Consider the following 6525-nt stretch of genomic DNA (forward strand, 5'->3'; position numbering starts at 1 on the left):
TTTCCAATGCTTGCTGCAATAAATTTATACTAAAGGTTATATAGATGAATTTAGTTTATTTACATGTGGTTGAAGATTTATTTTTTGCTACATATATTAACAAGGATACATGTTACTTCTCATTAAAAATCTTTGCAAGTTTCTCTTCAGTTAAAATATAAATTTTATGTTTTTATGTAGTTTCTTTATTTCATTTGTAGTAACTTAGTGATGTTAATGTTAAGTTTCTTCCTACAACCTACCATGATTTATTCTAATAAAAATTTGTGACATTTTAAATTGGCTATGAATTTGTGACATTACATATTTTCATTGTACGGTGAATTATTTTTTGATTTTCTTTTTTGTGTTTTGTTATATGGATACCTAGAGTGTGAATTACTGTAAACTCATATTTTTCTTATTGATAGATATACAATTTACGTAGTATTTAGATTTTATTGATATGATACTCTTAACAAAGTGACGATTTCACTTTAGCATGATGTGAATAAAGATGTTTTGTTGAATTTAATTCTTATGAAATTAATTGAGTATTAACTGATGCTGTGGATTGAGATTGGTTGAATTTATGAGAATTGTAAAAGTGGATATATGTCAAATTCAAGGGGAGGTTATGTCCAATTTTTTTTTGAAGAGTTTTGTTGAACGATTCGTGTAGTATATATGTTGATTAGTGTTAATAATATATTCTCTTTGCAGACATGACGAGCAATAGCAAAGGTAGATCGAGTGGGTCTCGTAGTCATGGTAAAAGGAGAGTTTCCACCAAATTTTCAAGAACTGTTTAGTCATCGCCCTCTATCCAGACTATCCTGTCGACTCCTGTGATGGCGGGTCTGGCGGAACAACAGTTCATCATGGTCGCAAACCCGAACTATATGCGTCTTTCTGCTACGCCCCTCCCTACAGATCCAGCGACAAATACTGCAGTGGGTGATTCCTCCAATACCCCCCAGCAGAATGCTCCACCACCACCGCCCGTCATTTGGCTGAGGATTTGGCCTGATGGTATGTAGGCATTAGTACATATAATTTTTTAATCTTAAGTTTGTTAATCTAAAGTTTATGTGTTTATATGTGTTTATTAATGTTAGACTTTTTCTCTGATAGGTTTGTACTAAACAACAATGCTTGTACACAAGTGATCTCTGAGGTCATTAAGTTAATGTACGACCACCTGTAGCCAGGCTACACAAAGATCTCGACTGAGACTAGAGAGCGATGGTTTCAGAAGTGGGCGGTAAGAACCCAATAATGTTGAATTAATTTACTGTATTTGAACTGTTTTTATTTCGAATAACTAATGTTGTTGAATCACTTTATGTAGTTAAAATTCATATGGTATGTGAAGCATAATCTCATGATTAGGAAGATCTATGACCATTGGGTAGCTAAACGACTTCAGCAGATGATGAACGATGTTTGTTAGGAATGCGACTACCTAATGACCTGGATCTGTCCATCCATCAAGAAGGAACTGGAGACCCAGTTTGGAAATGATGAGAGGTTCAAGCGTCGCCGTCTGACGAATATCGCTAACAGGGCTTTGCCCAGGCCGACGAAGTATACGGGTGGATCGACGACCTTCATGAAGACGAAAAATAGACTGGTAAGTAGTTTGGTAATGTCTAGTTTTTTAGTAGTTACTTAAATTTGTTGTTCAATTTGTTGATTTATTTTATTGGTTGATATAATTTGTAGTCTAAGTCATTGGATCGTGAGGTGGCACTGGCAGAGACTTTTAAGTATACACATACTTTGATGGCCAATAAGGAGAGATTTACTGACGAGCGGTCTGCCGGCCATTATGTGAGTTTAAATTAATCCTAAGTCTTAAATTTATTTGGTTTAAAGTCAATTAACCGTTATCCTAATCACAATGTGTGTGACACAGGAAGATTACATGTAGAGGTTGGAGGCCGCGACCCAACAATCTCAGCCGCCCAGTGGGAACGACGAAGCTGGCTCCTTGACCTCAGTGGTAGATCTTGATAGGGTTGGGGTCATTTTTCGTCAGTAGCCTCCACTCCTCCGCGTTGGCGGCTTCCCCTGCCTCTGCCACCAGCCTTGCCGATCCCCAGAAAGTTATCGACTTGAGGGAGGAGGTACAAAAGCTAATACAGAAGTTTCACCAACAAGCGGAGCAGTCTGAGCAAAAGTACAACGACCCTCTCGCACGCGTAGGAGGAGTCGTTGCCATCAACTCGAACCTGACAGAGAAGATGGAGCAGCTAGATCGTTTGCAAGAGCAGATTGAAGTGTACAACCAGCAGATGCGCTAGAGCCAATGGCACTAGAGGCAGCAGCGCTGTTGGTTCGAGCGGCAACGCTGCTGGTGGGGAACCGATGTCATCACCTACTCCGCCGCCTTAGCAGGGGACCCCGATGACGATAACGATTACCAGGATCTGTCACGTTTAGGGATTTATTTTTTTGTTTGTCTACTTCGTTATATTCTACTTCTGTGATATTTTATTATATTCAGACCATTTATTTTTAATAAAATAATTTGTTCATTTCTAATAATTTTAGATTTCTGCTAATAATTTTGTTAACAAGAGTTTTAATTTGACTACTATTGTGACTTAACTGTGCCAAAAAATACTACCATAGGATTTATCGGCAGATAAATCTGAGGATAACTTGGTGTCTAAACACGTAAAATGGCACCAAAGTTATCGTCAGATTAATCCACGGTAATCATCAACTCAGTCTTAACAAATCCATTAAAAAAATCGACGTAAAATCTGCCGGTAATTAATGTCAGACAAAATAATCTGCCGATAAACTGTTTCCGATAATGTTTATACCGTCAACTCCAGAATGATGATAAATCCGATGGTAAACTGATTACCAATAGATTTATTTGATGAATTCGTCAATAAATTTGATAGTATTGAACGTTTTTTTATGATAATAACAATATAAAATATTATGTGTAAAATTTGAAATTTTTTTTTCACTCAAATTAAATAAAATAAAAAAAATTGTTTACTATTGGATGGACTTAGCTTAAGCCATTTTTTATTACAAGTGTATCCCTTTTTTTTAACATCGTGCACGATATAAGATTTTAAGATTTTTACGTATGATAAAACTAGGCGGTTATATATTTTAAAATTAAGTATTTTTTTCTTTAACTTTATTGTCTTTTCCTACTCTTGTTTAATTCTTTTTTCTTTTTTATTTTTTTATAATTTTTTATTATTATCATTGTCATCGTCGTCTTTTTCATTCTTCTTCTCATATATATGTTTAGAAAATTAGAGCACTAAACTTTTAGTACACAACACAAAAAATTTGATATCTAGCACAAAAAATTTTTAAATACTACATATCCAAAACATTAACACCCAACCAGTAAAATATGCACAACACATAAATTTAATGTACAAGACCTCAGACCTATTAGTCTGGTTGGGTGTGTGTATAAGGTCATCTCGAAAGTGCTGGTTAGGAGGATGAAAGCAGTGATACCTGGGCTAGTAGGAAAGACTCAGAGTGCCTTTGTGCAGGGTAGAAAAATTCATGACGGGGCTCTCATAGCGTGTGAAACGGTGCATTGGCTTAAAAGAAGAAAAGAGGAGGCATCCATAATCAAGCTGGCCTTTCAAAAGGCATATAACAGAGTGAAGTGGAGCTTTGTGGATATTGTGTTGGAGAAGATGGTGTTTGGGCGCAGGTGGAGGGCTTGGGTTATGGAGTGTGTGACCACAGCTTCGATGTCAGTTTTGATTAATGGATCATCGTCTAAACCGTTTAAAATAGAAAGGGGCTTGAGTCAAGGCGACCCACTTTCTCCTTTCTTGTTTGTGCTGGTTGTCGATGTACTGCATAGGATGCTTGGTGAGGCGGTCAGGAACGGGCGTATTTCTCCTTTGCTGGTTGGTCGAGACAGTGTGGAGCTTTCACACATTCAGTTTGCTGATGATACCATTCTGTTCTGTCCTCTAGAAGATGAGACTATGCAGAATTATAAACACCTGCTGCGATGGTTTGAGTTGATGTCAGGGCTCAGTATCAACTTCGATAAGTGCAACTTGATTCCAATCAACTGTGAAGAGCAGTGGGTGCGCAGATGTGTACTTTGTGGGGTTGTAAGGAATGTACGCTCCCTGTTAAATACCTCAGAGTCTCCTTAGGAGCTAATCCGAGGTTGGTTAAGACTTGGAAGCCGATAATCGATAAGGTGGAAGAGAAAGTGAGCCTGTGGAAAGCTAAGGTGCTAAATAAAGTCGGCAAGCTGGTGCTTATTAAATCAGTCTTAAATAGCTTTCTAGTGTATTACCTGAACTTATACAAGATAGCGAAGGCAGTTGCTAAGAAGCTAATTTCTCTACAGAGGAGATTTTTGTGGAGTAAGGAGGATGGGAGGCAGGGAATGGCGTTGGTGAAGTAGGAGCTGGTACAGGCCCCGAAGAAATTCGGTAGGCTGAGAGTAGGGGATGCTATGATTCAGAACTCAGCACTGTTGTTTAAGTGGTGATGGCGCTTTGCTAAGGAAGAGTGCCCATTGTGGAAGAAGGTGGTCTGCTCCTGTAATAACTTGAGGCCGAATGAGTTACTGTCTGCTCAAGTGCTGCCTACTAGAGGAGGCCCATGGAGGGATATTTGCCATATAGATTTTCAGGAGCAACATCTGCGGGATAAGATGATTACAGGTCTGGCAATGAAGATTGGGGACGGGCGAAAGACCTGATTTTGGGAGGATGTTTGGTTGCAATGTGGTTCCTTGAAAGATCGATTCCCTAGGCTCTTCTCTGTTTCAAACCAATGTGGAGCGGTGATTGGGGAGTGTGGGTTTTGGGATGGGCTAGAGTGGGTTTAGAACTTTCAATGGAGGAGGGAGCTCTTTCAGTGGGAGTTAGACCTTCTGAGTCAGTTACATGAGGCTCTGAGACCTGTGAGGCTAGCGAATAATAGGGAGGACAGAGTCGTGTGAAAATATGATAAACTTGGTATTTTTTCGACTAACTCTTTTATGCAGGTGCTACAAGAAGGAATGCTATCGAAGGAGGTCACCAGTTACAGCTTCACAAAGACCATCTGGAAAGGTTTGGTTCCATCAAGGGTGGAGCTGTTTGCTTGGTTCGTCCAAGTAGGCAGGGTGAACACCAAAGAACGGCTAAGCCGGCTTGGGATTATTAGCCAGGATGATAAGAGCTGTGTTTTATGTAATAAGGATATTGAGCAGGTCCATCACTTGTTTCTAGGCTGTGATTTTGCTTGGCAGGTGTGGAGTGCATGGTTATCTATGACTGGCCGACTATGGGTTGTCCCGGGGTTATTGAAGGACCATTTCCTGAGTTGGACAGATGAACCGCGTAGGAAAGCAAATCGAAAGCAGCGGTTAAGATGTTTCTGTGCGATCATTTGGCATATTTGGTTGGAGCGAAACAGGAGGATATTTCAGAATCAAAGGAAAGGCGTGGAAGATATCATCACTTTGACCATCCTTAGCTGCGAAGAGTGGAGAGGTGTGTATCCCTAGGATTGTTGATAGCTATGCCGGAGATGACGTAGGGATGTTGTTTCTCTGTTCAAGGAGTTTGTGGGAGTTGCCTGTCTTTTTGTTTGGTTCATACTGCTTGCTCCATTCTAATGTGTTGAGCTATTTTACTTTCAAAAAAAAATGTACAGCACAAAAATGCTAGTGCATAATAAAAAATTTTAGTGTGCAGCACATAAATTTTTAAAAGACCACATACTCAAAACATTAACTCACATAATTAACAAAATACATTCGTAGTACAAATTTATGTGCTATTTCCAAAAAATTTTACATTATATCGATAAATTTGGATTATTTGTAAAATTTTTTGTGCTATATAAATAAATTTTTATATTCTGTAACAAAAATTTATGTACTATAAAAATATGGAAAAGGAAAAAACAATAACATATGCCTATGTTTTCTTTTTTGGTTGGACCGCCTATGTTTTCTTTTTTGGTTGGACTTGTGTCAATTTAGTTGAATTCGATTACAAAAACACTTACATGTAGCATTACCGTTTTAGATAATACTCTAATCCCTTATATAGTGGAAAGAAATACCTGGATTATTAATTTTAAGATATCTCATATTAAGTTTTGATGATTAATAAATAGGTTAATAGTCAACTTAATTTCTAAAAGATAGGTCATTTTTCAAATTCATTCTTGAAAATTTTATCAATTTAATCTATTTTTTAATTATATAAACTTTAATTTTAATATAACTTAATGACACTAAATTAATAAATTTTTATAAATATATTTATTCAGTATTTAATTAAATATATTAAGTATCATATATGATATGGGTTAACATTTTATATTATCAGACAAAAATTACTAATTGAGTCTATTTCCATTCCAAATTCAAGAATACGACCGATACAATTGATTGGTCTGTGTGCCTCTCTTATTACTTTTCTATATTCCCCTTCTCCTCGGATACAATTCAATCCTTCTATGGCCAAATCTCAATATTTCATATAGTGACAACGTTTCCTCTTTTTTTTTTTTTCTTTTTTATAGGGG

Source organism: Arachis duranensis, chromosome 4, assembly GCF_000817695.3.
Source record: "Arachis duranensis cultivar V14167 chromosome 4, aradu.V14167.gnm2.J7QH, whole genome shotgun sequence".
NCBI classification, from domain to species: Eukaryota; Viridiplantae; Streptophyta; class Magnoliopsida; order Fabales; family Fabaceae; genus Arachis; species Arachis duranensis.